Source organism: Pezoporus flaviventris, unplaced genomic scaffold (assembly GCF_033815535.1).
Source record: "Pezoporus flaviventris isolate CSIRO_AGI_PZ_B2104156 unplaced genomic scaffold, CSIRO_AGI_Pfla_v1 ptg000213l, whole genome shotgun sequence".
In the NCBI taxonomy this organism is placed as follows: domain Eukaryota; kingdom Metazoa; phylum Chordata; class Aves; order Psittaciformes; family Psittacidae; genus Pezoporus; species Pezoporus flaviventris.
Window position 1 is genome coordinate 8,353,920 of NW_026892761.1, and position 16,940 is coordinate 8,370,859.

Genomic DNA, 16,940 nt, shown 5'->3' on the forward strand with positions numbered 1-16,940 from the left:
AAGAAATTAGTTATTACTTAATTTGCTTCATATTGAAGTTTTTGAGAGGACTTTTTAAAAAGAAATTAACAAAGCTGGAGTTTATTTGGCAGTTAGAAAAGCCCTCTTTCAAACAAGACACCATGAAGCCTCACAGTAACACATGCAGCTGAGGACATTTTAAGCTTAAACTACTGCCATTAGACAAAGAGGAAGGTGACTTGTTCTGTGGAAGCAAATGCAAAAACTAAGCCACCAGAAATGAAATGACACGTAGACTTGAAATGTAAACCCCTTTCAGTTTATCCATCTGAAAAGGTGTCAGCACAGATTAAATAGGAGAAGATTTTTATATGGGGCTTTCTTAATATGAGAGTATTCTTCCAAAGTTACAGGATATTGTAGTTTTATAATGTTTTTATTAACAGTTTGTGTTTGTGATTAAGAAAGCAGGACATTCAGTATAGAGTACATATAACAGTTGGAAAGTGCATGTACATGCATACTTACAGGAAAAAGTATGTTTGTCTGAGACATACTGCAGTGACTAGGTATTAATACTGTCGAGAAGCAGACCTCTCTCCCAGGTCTCCTAATAACAGCTTTTGGTTCTGACAAAATCCTTGCCCAACAGATGCAACCATAGCTTTATCAAGGACTTCTGGTGACACTGTAAACCATGAGAGTGAAAAAATGCTTCCTGCTGCAGACTTCCTGCTTCTGCTGCAGGAACAGCACAGACCAGTTTGTTTCAGACGTTGTGACTTTATCAGGCTGTGTGGGGAATTAAAGCCTTTAATGCAGCACACAGAGGTTTAGAAAAATGTGTAAACTGGTCATGTTGTGTGTGTAGATTTAGACAAACACCTTAAGCTAATGTGGAAAGATAATGGTGAATGAGTTTATTTTATACAATATAAGAAGAGCTCCATAATCTGTTCTGCTGTGTATAGGGACCAACATGGATTTAGAGATTGTCATCAAGGATGGATTTTCAAGAGAAAGTAGGAACTCGATGGAGTATTGCAAATGTGCACGAAGCGGCTTTAGGCATGTAATTATTTTAATTCAGGTATGCAAAACAGATAATTGTACATGGAAACAGCTAATTGGGCAAATTTTCATTTCCTTTTACCTGTACTCAGGGAGAATCAGAAGAAGTCACTGTGAATACATACTGTCTGTATTTTCTACCCACACCAATGCCAGACAGATCTAAAGTTCTGTATCCTGCTATGGATCCCCATACAGAACTGCCTTTGAAGTGAGACCACATGGTTTTCCGTGCCCCCGGCCACATCAGCTTTGTTGACCAGCCCCTTCTCCCCTCATGCTGCCTGGGAGCAGAGCTGGCTGCACTTTTCCTCCATCCCAGGACTCTGCTCTGACTTTCCTGAAGACTTGTTTTCAGCGCTGCCCCCCATTCGGGTGCATTTTAGCCCTGTGCACAAAGGCAGGGAGGAGAAAGGAAACACAAGATGTGTCAAGAGGATTATATTTTATTTTATTTTAGAAGTTGCAGTGAATATAGATAGACTGGGGAAAAGCGAGTGTGCATATGTACCATGAGATACAGGAATATCTCAATAGGCATTTTACTATACTCTGTTTCCCTACCCCTAGCAACATGCTGACAAATCAAGAACTGCCATCCTATATACAGTACTCCAGCTGTCAGCTTTAAGCAGTGCATCTCCTTGCCAGAGTACAGCCTTTCCTTTGTTCCAGCTTTGAAAATAAAATCACAATTTGTAAAATAAAGGGGTAAAGAATTCTTTTCTAAGGCAGGAAAGTCACTAATCCTTTGTAAAGGTTCATAACTGCATTCACTGCTTTGAACAAGAAGCCACATGGTGAATGATAATAGATTTGTAGTAACGGCATGCCCTGTATTTAATGTATTAATAACCAGTTACATAAAGTCAACAGACTCACTGTATGCACCTACTACTTAATTTTAGAAATATTTTCATTGATTTAAATTATTCTCAGTAAGAAAAAAATTGTTCTCTGAGCAGCCTTTGTTTCTACTTGATCATTTTTCAAGGGAGGAAAAAGGCTTTTTGAAGAATTAGCTATAACTCTCTCAAATTTTTGAAGCTAACTCAGAGAGGGTCGTGCACTATGTTAATGTCTTTGACTTTAATGTTTTGCATCTTAGAAACAGGAATAGGTCAAAGGTAACGTGAGTTTTGTGGGGCATTTGAAAAATGCATTGTGTAGGAGTGAGTGACTTACAGAGGCACAATCTGCAAGGTAGCACAAATGATCCACAGTGTAATTAAAAGTCGTAGATGGCTGTAAAAACAAGAGAACCGCTGATGCGTAACTGGTACAAGTACTTCACACATAGTGGAAGGCATCACTGTACCCATTTTATAGATGGAGAAACTGAGGCTTGTAGAAGCCCAGTGTTTTCCCCAAGATACTACAAGCATGAGACATAGCCACTGAACAAAGTGGCTAACATCTTTGCTGAATACCATACAATAGCCACATGACATCTTCTAATGAACCAAACCCATGGATTTGTCAGTAATTAGCCAAAGGAGGAACAGAATGAGAAGCTACAATACAGTGAGATTAGCTAGGGCTACTCTGTGCTTAGGTATTTGCATGCACGTCCTTTTTTGTCACAAAGGAGAAGGAGTAAACTGTTTTTTGTCATTTTTTAGTCAAGAAAAATCCAAGGGCTGGATTTGCCCATTATTTGGGATTTCTGGCTGAAAGGGCAGTGCAATTAGAATTTCTGTCCAATAAGGTCAGGTATATTTTCATATATCTCAGATTCCCATGACGTGTGTAGTGGGTGTGTAGACCTGGTACTGATTCTCTTGGAAATGTTGGGTTTATTGAGCATGCGATATATGCTTGATTCACACACGTGCATTAAGTTTGATGCCTCTCGGATATATCGAGTTTATTCTACATGCCATTACACAGTGCATTTGCACCAGTTTCTGTCCAGGAAATCCCAGACAGAAATGTATCAACCCCACATTAGCTCTTCATAGCCAAGGAAGGGCTGAGTGGATTAGAGAACTGCGGCTCATGGCTTTGGAGACAATACATGTCATTCCCAATGCGAAATCCCAGGGGGAAATATGGGAAATTTCCATTAACGACTCAGATTCATTTCCCCCCATTCACTGCATAGGTTTCTTAGGACTGAACCTATCCAAACCCCCTTTCATCCCACAATATTCAGGAAGTACCAGCCAGGCTGTTTTCCTTGCAAAAGACTGCACAGTGTCACTGAGAGCACAGTTTGGGCCACTGCAGTCAGATGCAGACGACCTTAATCCAAGTTCTTCTAAAAAAGGAAACAAAGGAATCCTAATTAGACAGAATATCAAAGAGACTCATCTGGGACTCTCATTGTTCACAAGCCAACGGTGATTAGGAAAAGTCCATGATTTAAAGAAAGAAAGAAATCCCTGAAACTGCTCCCTAAATTTGCAGAGCCACTCATTTATAACACAACAGGACAAAATAGTGAGTAATATTTCCAAAGTCTGCTATAAGGATAGTGTCTTGAACTGAAATATTTGTTTGTACAAAGATTTGTACACTGACTTTACCCTTGACTGAAATGAATAAACTCAAATATTATTAATACAATACAATGCAAAGCAATAAAAAAATAAGACGTGCTGCAAAAGTAGGAAAACACATGGGGAAATATCTGTTGCCCCAAGACTTAAGTTGGAATAGATTCTCAGGCACTAATTTAAAACTGCTTTATTGCAGATTTAGTTTGAATATCGTATCTTGTCAATAGACAAAGGGTAAGCAGCACTGAAGCTCTGTGTTAAAAGCAGTTGTAGTAATGGAGGTCAGATGTCTCCATGAGCTGAGGAGTATTCAGATGTGTTGCATTTCCCTGGTTCACTTGTAGAATTTTCTTCCCCTGTATGTTTAACTTGCTAAATGATTTGAGAGAATTCAAACCACCTACATTTAATTAGCTTTATAAATCAAAGGTGACAATTCTTTAGTAACCTAAATTATTTCCCAGCGTGGCAAGCTAGAAAAATGCTGACAAATTTATTTATTGACCTGTTGTGTTTTGCAAGGACAGCCAATGTTCTATTGATCCAGCTATCCAAAATACTGTAGCAGGGGCAATAACATTCAAGTGCCAGTGTCTCCACATAATCACTATTCTGTACTCTCCCTACCCGAGTGATATCCCCTGTCTCTTACGAAAATGCAAATGTACCCATCCCCCAGGCCTACCCTCCTCCTGCTTTCAGGAAGGATCTTTATTGTTAGAAATTAAACTGAGTAAAGAGCAGAGACCTTCAGATTTACTGGGCATACAGTTTGCTTTTTGCATCAGAAGTGATCACTGATAACTACTGCTGCAACTTTAATTATATCCTCAAATACAGCTCCCCCATCCCCTGCACTTTCTGTAAACCTCCCTTTGTATCACCCAGGAATCTGATGCTGCAGTCCTTCATGGGAAAACCTCTGTTGAAGTCAATGGGGTTGGCTCCTGATTTCCTTAGGTCTTACTTCTGTAACATACGTATTTAAGGCATAGGCTTTTCTTTCTAATGCTTTAAAGTATGAATGTGCAGAAGTCTCTGGGAGATCAGGATTTCCATTTTTAGTTCATGATAAAATGAAAAAAAATGAATGAAGACTTCAGTATTTGACCTATTGGGATACCTCACTTGACAATCACTCATGAGTTAGGGTGACAAGGTCACGTTCCTTATTCTTTATTCATTTAACCGTTTTATAATTATAAGTAGCAATGGAAAGCAAGCAATCTCCACAGTTAATAATCTTCCCAGACCCCAGGGTACAGGTCTGGAAATGGAGGAAACAATGGGGAAAACTTAAAAATTGTTTTCCGTAATCTATTACCATCAGGTAAAGGAAAAAGAAAGTGCATCTTTGGAAATGCATGTTCATTTACTTCTCAAGCAAAATCCATCCTGAACATAGCAGTCAGCAAAAAAAGATACAGAAGACACTAAAAATAGTCCTGGAATATTATTATCCACTTGATGTTCTCTTTTTCCCCATGTGTATTTTTATGCAAATACTGTTAGTTTTGCCACCTCCAATGATCCTTAATTCCCACTGAAACCTCTGAGAGCCGAAGGTCTCCATCATCACACAATTATTTGATATATTAAAACACGACTGAGGACAGGAGGTTAGGCTGTCGTAATTGCTGTGTGTGCCTGGCATTCCCTCTGCATATTTTTGTGTTGCAATGACAAAGGCCACAAGTCAAGAAATCACTTTTGCGCGTGCTCAAATCCTGTGCTCCTCAAGATCACATTTAAGTGCGTGACCAACTTTAAGTATTACCTTGGCGTGTTATTAACCACATGCTTAAGTGTGGGCTCAAATAGGGATGCATTCCTGAATCCAAATCAATCTATCAAAATAGCTGCAGGTGAAAATTCTTCATATGTGCTTTTTGTGTATGTAGTGAAACCTGCATGGTCATACAAGCACAGGCCTGTATCGCAGTTTATTTCAGGGGAAAAAAGGAAAGTATTCAGTTTTATGTGCTATGCAGTTTAGAAGCTGCCTTTGGAAAAGCAGGATTTTTTCCTGTTACGTTGGTTAGATATTGAATACTTAGAAAGGCCAGCAATTAAAAAAATGAACAGAATTTCAAATATATCTCTTTTGTATTTTACTCTGACACCTTTTCTAGACCATTTCCTTCTAAAGCCTGTGTCAGACTAATATGTAAATTTAAGAGTAAAACGTTTGTATAACCTGGTGGTTTGAAAATAATCAAAGTGATGCAAGATACATGGTGGGTGCCCAGATGGATAATATTTTGTTTTTCTTTGTGAATGTCTTTTGTCTTAAAGCTAGTGTGAAAAGCTAGAAGAGGGCCCCACGTGATTGATCACCACAAGCATCAGAAGGAAGTGATTCACCACAACACTGTAACTGAAACTGCTTCAACACCTGATTGCAAACTTCACACTGGGGGACTAATTAACTGCTGTACCTGCTCAGAGATTGCTGTAACACACAGGACACCTTAACTTGGGTAATTCCAGCTCTGAATACCCACTGCTCTGACTGACTGTTATTGGCAGAAAGGTGTGTTGCATTCAGAAGTGAATGCAGAAGTTTAAAATACATAGTTTTTTAATTATAAAACATTAGATTATAATGCCCTTAAGATTTTGTTTCATAAACAAAACGTAAGATAACTTGAGGTCTGTATATTTCTTTGTCTCATGAGAGGACTGTTTTCAGCTTCAGGGTTTCCCTACTTTCTCCATGAACTTCATTTCAGGTATAATAGTAACATTTGGGAAACATTTTCAGATTTGGCTGTATTAGGAACATAACAGTCATATTGTCTGAATTTAGATATAAAACGGTACATGAAATATCATCCAGCTACCCATGTGTTGTGCTCATAACTAAGCCAATGTCTCAGCAGATTTATCATCAGAAATACAAGTTTGCAGTCTGCAAACGGAGATAACATATTCCTAGCAAAGCACTTACATGTAGTGATTAGAAATTATGGAAGGATAGCTGGCTGTGGGGTTATTTTTTAGGGGAAAAGAAAAGACAAATTCTATTCAATAGTTTTTTGTATCCTGACAATAGCTATATGACTGCAAATTAATGCACTAAAATACAGGTTTTATAACCAGTGTCCAGCAATGTTTTGTTCCTTTTCACTACAGGGATAATGTCAGTTGTTCTGACAAATAAAATCATGTTCCCTTTCCCTTCTTCTCCTGTTTCCCCCCCTCAAATTAAAAAAATAGTTTTGAATACTGTTTCAAACAATACAAAGAAGAAGTCCTGCAATTTGGCAAGAGTGTAGAATGATTTGGCAATAGCAGAGAATAATTACCCTTTGTTCTCGTTTTCTAAATGATTCTGATAGTTTGCCATGGTGAGATGAAGAAATGAGTGAGCTCTTTAGAAAAGCGGCATAAAACCCTGTAAACGCAGGGTCACAGTGACATCAGTTTGATGCTTCTAAAAATAACTGTGCATACAAACCTCCATTACAAAGTTCATTAAGCACCTGTAATAACAGGTACATTTCTCGCTCATCAAATGGTATTTTCCCTTTCAAAGCCTACTTAATTCTGTATACGCAGAGCGCTCCAGTCACTTGCATTAGTATGTCTCTGAGGGAAGATTTAGGTAAAGTATTTTTTTAACCTGCCCTGTGCATGAACATGTCTATAAACCCAATAGTCTTGATGTCTCTGCAGTATTGGCAAACAAAAGTGCTTGTTTGTCCATGTGCAGCTGGGACAGGTGAAACTGCAGGGCTTTCCCTTCACTTTTTCCATGTGCCTTTCTTATAGCCATGTTAAAAAGTAAGGAAGAATGGCTGGCAAAAGGAGTGTGTGATGCACGAACACACAGCTGCAAGATCTGAACATACATGACCGGTTATCTCACAGCCTCACTAAGTTACATATTGCATTGCAGATTTGCCCTAAACTGCCAGCTTCTGGAGATGTTTCCCCATAGGCACACATCTGCATATTTTTAATGTAAACGAGAGTTTGAGGACTAAACCAAGCTTTGCTGTGTGTTTTGCCTTCTGAATTCACAGCAGCCCTGAGCTCAGTAACAAACGGGTGATTTCATAGTTAGCAAATTTATTTCGTGTGTGTAGACAGTTGGTAGTTTCATCTATAGGTGTTTCCAGTAATAATCAGAAATATCCTTCCTGTTCACAGTGTTTCATTGAGAAAGACAGAGTACACATCCGAGGTAGGGCTTCTCCAAATTTCTCTGGCAATCAAACAAGATTTTGAGTCACACTTTCGAGTCATCTGTAATCAGATACTAGATTACTGCTTGAGTGAACTCTAATCCTCTGGGAAGAAAAGGAAAAACTCCAGTACTTATTAAACCATCACAACCCTAAGAAATAAAGTTATTCTTCCTCTAAAAACAGGGCAAGGAGGAAGTGTCTCCAAAGATGCTCTGACCACTCAGAGCCAGAAGCTCAGCTTTGACCTGAAAACAGCAGCTCTGGAGGGAGGAGGGAGAGAGATTGAATCGCAGTAGCATCCTCATGGGTCACCTCACTAACATTGGCAGCCACACTGGTGGCTTTCAGGTGTAGACTGTGGTGTGGCTGGAGCCACTAAATTAATAGGCCAATTTCATCAATAGATGACAATTTCCCATCAAAATTGACCTGGGCTGGATTCACATGTGGTTGTTTCTCACTGGTGGGCTTTGCTATTACTGCAGAAATGTTATGACTCAGATTAAAAAATATATAACATCAAACAAACACAGAATCCAATAGTTTAAGAGTTTATAAAGTTAAGAAAATAGGTTCCTTGGGAAAAAGTTTTCTGAAAAGATCATTTGATCATTTCTCAGAATGTGTTTTTCCCTTTTTTCATTTGGCTGAAAAATCCCACTAGTTTTAATAGCTGTGCACCTCCTGGGAAAAAAAAAAAAGTGAGAATATTCACAAAATTACCAAGTATTAATCTTCCTTGCAATAAATTCTAGGCAGTGAAAAAAAATGCCCAGGTTCATTGAAACATACAAAAACCTACTCAGTACTCCGCTTTGACCCTTACAGAGATTACAGGGGTAAGGACACAGGTTAAACAGTGTCAACATTAAGAATGAATTTCAGTGCCTGTTTTCAGTGCCAGTTTCACTGAGAGTTTTTACTGCACTTACTATACCTTGAACATGCCAAATCAGTGTGTAAAATCTAGGGCTTCTGACAGAAGAGCAATGTGAAATAGGGGGTTTTGTGCATGGAGCTGAGAACACTCAATCGCTTACCTGGGAAGCAGAGTGAGTCATGTCAGTAACTGTCAGAGGACCAGGTCCATGAATAGAACAGCTGCAGTATGCACCACAGCACTCCTGTGAAGGGGAAGGTGACTGGCAAGGCAGAGAGCAGGATGCCCAGTGTGCACCTGGGCAACACAGAGAGGATGAGGCTGGAGCTGCACACGGCCATGATCAGGGATATTGATAACACACTACATCTTTATAGCCAGGTGAGGGGGAAGACTTGGCCTGCAGAACAGCAGCAGGCTGTTGGAGAGAAAGCAGTGTGCATCATTTCATATCACTGCCTTCCTCAAAAGCCTCTGGTGATGCCACCCAGCTTCCTCAAGGCAGCGCTGGCCATCTCCTGCCCTCCTCACTCCTGCAGGCTTACAGCAGCAGCTGAGACACCTCCTGCAAGCACAAAACCCCCCATCAAACAGAAACACCCCTGGGCTCCTTACTCAGCCCATCAGCTTGTTCTTCTCACCTGTGGTCCATTCCCCCCCTGTGCCAGCCACATTTAACGCTTTCCCCACCCCAGCCAGCTCTCCAGGACATATGATTTTATACCAACTGACAGGTATCACTGCAAAGAGCCTTTTTGCTGTTTACACAGGCATTTTTCTTGAGGAAGCCTCACTTTACACTTTGAAGATACAGGGCTAGCTCTTCAGCTCCTCCCTTGTTTTTTACAGCCAGTCAAACTCTGAGCAAAGATTAAATTAAACATCAGCTAACTTAATGAGTTTTTCAGACCTCTGCAGTGAATTTTTCAGTGAGGGAAGCGCAGCCACTTCTGGAGTTGAATGCAACAGCTCGTAAATAACATGCAAAAACTCAGTGCAAGAGCAGAGGAAATCTTAGGTGACTGCAATGTAATTTGTCAGCTGTGGGCTAATGGAGACTGGGTTGTAACATGCTCCTGCTTTCCTGCCTGCGTCTGAATGAACATCTTTGTCTTGCTAGCATCCTCTTGTCTAAAATTATTGTACACTGTGATAGAGGGTGACCACAGGAAAATAAAAAAGAAAAGAAAACATGAAAAAAGAAACTACAGAAGGACACCACTGCCTGTCAAAATGTTGTTCCACACAGAGGCAGGCAACGTAAAGAAGAGTCGAACAAAACTGCAAAACAGGATGGAGCAAATGTAAAATTATTTGTGCTGCTTAGCTGATAGGTATGCCGGAGTCGAGCATTCTTTTTGTGATTTACAAATAAGTGCATAATGAGTTATTTTATCCGTCCATTTCTCATACGAATATTTTATTGGTACTAATGTTTACCTGTGATTACTGGAGCTTAAACACTTGGCATTTCCAAATCGGAAGAAAAATATTCCCAGAAAAGACAGAAGGAATTAGTATTCCCTCTTTATTTTTGAGCAAACTGTAAAACACCAGGTGTAATTTACTCTAAATGAGAAAAGAAATAGTGGCTTAGTTAGAAATAATTTCCCTGCTGGAGAGTTGTCTATATGTGCTATATACATACTGCCCTGTTATGTTTCCAACTTCAAATAATGCATTCTTGGTCATAGCATTAATAATACAGATTAATCCTCTACACATCTGTATGACCTCCACCCAGGAATTTCAGAGCACATTTTTAAGGACTCATTTATTAAGCGTTGCAAGGCAACCACTTACACGCAGAAACTGAAGATGCAAAGAACTGATGAAATGGAGTAACACAGAAATCCAGAGGCTGAATTAGCCGTGAGGCTGGGTCTCCTCATTCTCAGCACAAGTTTTGCTATATAATATTTAAAATGTTTTGTACAGGTATTTTCAGAGTGTTTTCATTGCAGAACTGGTTGTACCTCTTTTTTGATTTATAAATAATAACTCAAAGACAACAAAAGCAAGGGTTTGCATAGCTTATCAATTCTAGCAATGTCACTGAGCCCTACAATATTGTTTGGGGGATTTTAAGATTCAGTTCTGGGAGGCAGAAATGTTCTCCTGTGTTTCCATGAGAACTGCAAGTACTTTCTCAAAGTTATTTATTTTAGTCTTTCTGAATGAAAAAAAAAATTAAAAAAAGCTTGAAAATATGAACTGAGAATACACAAAGTCCCCAAAATCACAAACAAACGGAGATGATATTTTTAAAACCTAAAGCTTTGGAAAGTCAGTCTTAGGACTTCATTAGTAATACTGTTGTTTGGCAGCACAGCCTTGGTAGTGTTATACAAATAATGCAGATGGGCAGGAACATTTTAAAGTATCTGCTTGTGTTTCGTCAGTTACAGAGTTGGCAGGTGTAGATTTTAACAGAGAAGAAACTCGTGTCCTTGAAACTCATGTTTTCAGATCAGGTTGGGTAATCAAAGACAGAGCCCTTTCCTTAGAAGAGGCAGACACACAATTGCAAAGGGCTTTCATTGGAGGTCTCAAGGTACCACATATATTTTTTTACTCTCTGAATATAATTATCCACTAGAAAACTGAATGCAACGAAATAGCTTATATAGAGGAGTTTGCAGCGCATCTGTTCTTCTTTGATCTAAATGAAACAGAGCAAGAATCTTACTTGGTATCTTGACATAACACACTTTGTATATGTGAGATCCTTCCTCTTATAAACAAACCTCTTCCTGTCTCCTTCATTTTCTCCTGGTACCATCTATAGATCAGCATATTTGTATTGCATGCTTTCGTTCCCTCCTCTGCAACATGCTCTGCTGACTTCAGACTTCAAATTGAAATGAACTAAAATGTTTCTGGGTGACACATTAGTCACAGCCAAGGCTGGTTTAGATTATCCATAATAACAATTTTTATGGACATCTGTAGGTGAGTGTATGTGGGTTTGTTTGTGGATGTGTACTTCAATCTGATGTAGTAAAGTCATGTTTAAGCGAGACCTATGAGTCAATTGTAAAATTCTAATTGACTTCAGTGGGGTTTGGATTGCATCCATATTATCTGAGGAATGAAAAACCTCACTAGCAAGCCCATACCTACGAACTACTGCCCACCTTATATGCAAGGGTAAACACATACTAGAGGACATAGAATTAACCACGAGTTTAGTTAAGCACAATCCAGAGTTGTTATGAGATCAAGTGGAGGTAAAGATGGTCGTGATAGGCATACCTAGGGAGAAATAAAGATGCTTGTAGCCATTGGGGCCACCTGGAACACCCTTCCAAGGAAAGCTGTGGGATGACTTCATACAGCCTGGTGCCTGAGGATGGGGGATGTGGACACGCTGCTCTAAGGTGAGGCTCTGCTGAAGTTTAGCTTGACTGAAATCTGTCCTGCTGATGAAGGGCTGCTGCTGCCTCTCCGCCTCATCCCACTCCTGCCTGCCTGGCAGGAGTCTGGCCCCCTATTCCCAGCTGGGGTGAAAAGAACCTTATCCTTCATATTCCAAGCATTCCTATAGCCATACGGTGAAGCCCTGATTTACAGGGCCTTTCAGGCTCCTGATACGAGTCTACCCTGACCAGAACTTCCAGACCTTTACAGGAACTGCAGCCAGAGCTCAGTGCCACCCATGGGCTGGTCAGTAAAATGGGAAAGTGACCTTTCCCATAGGCTGGTCAGTAAAAAGGACAGATAAAACCACTATCGAGTTTATGTAAGAGGGAGGCAAACACCTCACCTCTCCGTTCCATGTTAGTCTGACATAGACTTTCACTGCTCTTATACAGCAGAGCTCCCCTCTTATAGGGAGGTTTCAGTTCACTGTAATTAGATTCCATGGATTTAATCCCCTGGGAATGTAGCAATTACCATATACCTGACAAGTGCTAAATGCTGCATTCCGTGGGGATTATCACCTCCGGCTGAACAGAGAGAAGAGGGGAGGGGAAGAGAAATTTCCACTTCCCCATGGGGTAGGGAGAAGGATGAAAACTGCCTGATTTGCTGCAGCTGCTGTAGGCCAGGGGAGAGCGGGGCATCCAAGAGAAGGCATTCCTGAGAAGGACCAGACAAAATGTTTATCTCTAATAAAAAGAGTATGGATAATGCTGCACATGTGGGTCACCCTTCCCAGTTCTTGTGGTGCTCGCACCAGCTGGTGTGTGTTTGTAGAAGGATTTTTATTAATACTGTTGATACACAGAGCAAATAGACTGCAGAATAAGTGAGATTAAGGCAATTGATCTAATAGACCTCAGAAATGAGTGACATTAAATCAAAATCATATGCACAAATACAACACAGGCAAAGAGGAGGCATTTATGTGGTGTTTTTTGTACCCTGTGATACACAGTTTATTACAGCTTGTTAAAAACCACAGAGCTGGTATGAAGCACCTTCTATTCTTTTGCATTATCTCAGTTATTTATAAGAGTCACAGTGATGTGAGGACATCATTGACTGTTGATAAACTACTTGGGATCATCAGGTAAAAGGCATAACTTAACAGCATGATAATAGTAGTGTTTATATATACCCACATTCACTCTGGCTGATTCTGAAGTGTTTTGCAGGTTTAGCAAACTGGAATTAAGGGACAACCAATGCTCCTCCTGGTGACATTATACCAGACCAGATCCAACTGGAGGTAAAGGTCATCAAAGTGAAATAATCAGATTTTGATATGAAGTGAACACCCTGCTGTTGCAAAAACTGCTGCTGGGGCTCTGCTGAGCAGAGTGGGGTAGGATCAGCTTTATGTTTCATAGCAATGATGACATTTTGTCCCCAAGAGCGTGCTGTGTGCTGCCTCGATGCAGTTGGGGAGGGAGCCACCCACTGAAATACTTATGCTTCCTGCCACACCTAGACTGAGTCCGTAGTACAGAGAAGTTGTCTGCCATGTCACTATACTTCAATGGCTATAGCAAACCCCTCCTGAGACACAGATAGATTGTCTGGGCAGTACCACACTCTTTTCTTCTCCTAGAGAAGAAAAGTACTGCTGTATTTAAAAATATAATATGCATAACATATATGTACAGATATTACTGTGGGGAACTAAGGACAAATAAAGTAAAATAAAACCAAAAACGTTTTAAGAATGGATTAGAGCCGATCAGGTCAGAGGGTGCACAACTGCTGGTGTCCTGGTACAGACTGAACAGGAGAGCCTTCACTGCATGTGAAACCATGCTGGCACTAAGTCAACTTGTGACGCTGTAGTTCAGTCCTATACTTCTAGTAAGATTTTACCTATTTTACTACATGAAGTGAAACTCGTTAACATAGTTGCATTAAATCTGCACTAGCATTGCAGTTTACACAAACCACTGCGAACACACATCTCCAGCGTGCAGGCACAGCCGTGGCTGACACCAGTACAACAGCCTGGTTTGCTTGCTTTTACCGTGACATCAGTGAGGACTGAGGAGAGACATGGTCCTCACCCATCTGCTGCACTCACAGCCCTGCCACATAAACAGCAACGCTGGGCAGACTGTGACAGCCTGCTATAATGTTTGTATGCTATATGAGAGAAAACCCAGCCCTGCATATACAGATGCCTGCATGCCAAGAGCATATATGGATGCTCAACTAGTATTTTGAAGACTTCAGGATAACAAGCCAAGCTTTTTGTTGGTCTTTCCTAAAAGCCAAGGTCACGTATATACCCATTTAATGCAGGCTAGATCCGTAAAGGGTTTGTCACATGGCACCATCTGCGTTCTTCATCACATAGAAATCCATTGTATGACTGAAATAAATCAAGGGCAGGGTGTGGTGTTTCTGCATTTCCTAACTCATTAGCAAGACTTTTACGATTACTCCTGCTTTCAGTAGTATGGTAAACCTGTTTAAACAAACATACAGAAAACAATTATTAATTGCCTAACAAGAATGGATCAATTTGATTTCTTGAAAATCTAACCTACTAGGACAAATCCCTTGATAGCACCATCAGTGTGTGCTTCTTGTTTGCATAGCTCTTGTGAAAACTAGATTCAGAGGTGCTAATACAATTTCTATGAATGTTCCCAGTGATGTCTCCCTCTTCCATATGTGCTGGGACCCAGCCTGCTAATTCTTCTCCCTCTGTTAGACCCTTGCCAAGTCACTTTGCTAGGACCAATATGAGTATTGATAAAGAGCACAGTTGCCAAAGGTGGTAGGAAAGGATGGGATACAAACCAGGAAGAACAGTCTGTGGGATTGCACCTATGTCAGACCAAGGGGAAGGCACCTCCATGCTGCTCCAGCCCAGGAGGGACTGGGGTGTGAATGTATTGGCTTTTCTGCTGTCAGTGTCATTCCTACCTGCCGGGCTCCCAGGAGTAGCAAGCTAAAGCATTCAGGCTCTCCCTTTGTCTCCTCAACCCAGGCACCCTTGGGAGAAAAGTGGCCTGACCTTGGCCAAACTGTGGTCCTTTTTTCTTGGAGCAACAAATTTCAGCATAGCCCATATTGCTGAACAGTTTTGAGGCAATTTATGGGGTTTTTTGGACATTCACAGTCATCCCAGAACAAAAGGCTGAGAGTTATGTAGCTACTTACCCAAAAGGGCACTGTCCCCTGTCCCCCATCACTTCCCTGCAGGCAGCAGGCTATGTCAGACCTATCTGCCTGTTTCAAACATCAGCCGTGTCTCTAACTGCATGTGAAATCTTGTCCCTGTTGAAATCAGTCTGCAACCTTCCATTGACATCAGTAAAGCGAGGATTCACTTCTTGGCTAAGAGAAAGAGGAGAAAAAAAAAAGGTATGAAGAGCCTATTGACAAGTTAATCCTCTCAGTGGCTCTGGGCTGACATTAAAACTGTTGCAACCAAACCCAACCAGCTAAAAACCTGTTCTTGCCTTTGCAAGCTGTCATAGAGCTTTGTCTTCAAATGGGGGGAAGAAGCTATATGCTCTGCAAGTGAATGAGACACATGTGATCAGGATGATCAGAGCATGCAAAACACATTAGAACAAAACATACACTGAGGTCAAAGCAACATAAAAATGAAAGCGTTTTGTGTTCCTCATTTGCTTGACTCATTGACTAGATGGTTATATACGTGCCTGAACCAGACTTGGCTTATTTGCCTTACATACTACGGAGTTACATGTTCCAATTGGCACCTGTTCTGCAGTAATTCTGGATTAATGTATTAGCCAAAGCCTCAAAGAGATGAACAAGAATGTTAGCTGAAAACTGGTTGCTTCTAATTGTCATGAAAACAAATGTCAAAAGAACATGTGTTTCTACTTAGCTAACTCTGCTTACTAGGTTTGAAGCTGTTTTGTGTTAAGTTTCTACCATTTAAATTAAATGTTTTGTCTCTAACATACTTGATGTGGCTTTAAGAAGCTGTGCTTCCCCCCCATCCCCCTTATGAATCTTAATGTTTGGCTGGATTTGTTTGTAACATCAGACAAAAGACTGGCAGGCTGCGCCGGAGTGACATAGATTTTATGTTGAAACAAAGCAAAGCCAAAAGAAAAAAATCAATTAGAGGTCATTTAAACACAAACTTTTCAATGAAAGAAATACTGTAATGGAATAGTAATACTTTGGGGTTTAGGAGTTCTTTTAATTCCTGAAAGAGCTATTTTGCACTGCCCCTCCTCCACTTCATCTCTGTGAATCTGCTGTGTTGCAGAATGAGTCAGCTCTGGAATATCCAAACTCCACAGCTGTGCATTAGCATTTGGGAAGAGTATCACTGGGAGTTCATATTTTACATGTGGAAGCAGTGACGCTCTTTTTCAAGCCACAGTGAAAGAATGGTTCAAAACATCACACGGACAGACACAGCACTTGCCCTTCAGCAGCACTAAAGCAACTTTCTAATGGAGTTTTCTACACTTTTCCTTGGGGCAACAACATGGCCCCCATCATGGAACAAGCAGAGCAATGGCTGTTGAAAGCTTTTCAGTACAGCACACTTTAGTGTTTGATGTCTTAAAAAGTGGATGTCTCTTTTATTTTATTTCCCTTTTTTTCTTTCCTATTACTCGTTCCTTGAGGCCACCTCACTACAAAAGAACGCTGCATCTTTGTTTCCTAAGGAATGGAAGATCAACTTCAGTTCTTTCCAGAACAAATGTATTATTAGAAAAGAAAAATAAATCCTGCTAATCACAGCACTTCACTGGAGCTTGGCAATGGAATTACATGGATGTGTTAAATCAGCAGTTCCCAAAGATGAGCTTGTGACCTGGCTGGGTTCGTGACCTGGAAGTGCAGAAGGAAATGGGCATACAAGCCCAGAACAGGAATCACAAGCTGAAAGCTTGGAAACTACCGTTTAGCATAAAAAAC